The sequence below is a fragment of the Arachis duranensis genome, chromosome 4 (assembly GCF_000817695.3).
Source record: "Arachis duranensis cultivar V14167 chromosome 4, aradu.V14167.gnm2.J7QH, whole genome shotgun sequence".
NCBI lineage: Eukaryota > Viridiplantae > Streptophyta > Magnoliopsida > Fabales > Fabaceae > Arachis > Arachis duranensis.
This window is the reverse complement of record NC_029775.3, coordinates 96,809,289-96,809,855: the sequence shown is the minus strand read 5'-3', so window position 1 is coordinate 96,809,855 and position 567 is coordinate 96,809,289.

Here is a 567-nt window from a genome sequence, read left to right as displayed (position 1 = left end):
GCATACCACCACTTAATTCTACTTGATTTGTCACTAATTGAGCCAAGTTCCTTTTGTTCAAACTTTTCTTTTATTTTTGGAAACATAACAAGTATGGCAAGCATTTGTTTAAGAAGGTGAAGTTATATCCAAATATCTAGGCATTCACTTTATTCAAAGCAGTAAACCAACACTCCTACAAAATGACTTCACATTCCAGAAAGATTCAACAATTACAGTTTAAACCAGAACAAGCATGCTTTTGTTTGCCTTTTAAAGAATGGTCAAGGAACAACACCACCTTGTGAAATTTCTTGTTTTCTCCTTGTTGCTAAGAAACAATTTGATTTCTCCTTCTTCTCCTAGTTGTTGCTTCATGTTCTTTCTAAGATCCTTGTTTCCTTTCCTGCAAAGAGTGATGAAGTTGCTTGCTTCTCAAGCACTTGAGTGGTTAGCTCAACTATGTATGGGCAAGTGTCTGAGTCTTAAGTTGGTGTGTGAACGCCAAACTTAATCTCCTACTTACTCCTCTGCTCTTTGAATCCTTGAATTCTCCTTGGAATGAAGTTGCTGCTAAGGATTTTAAGC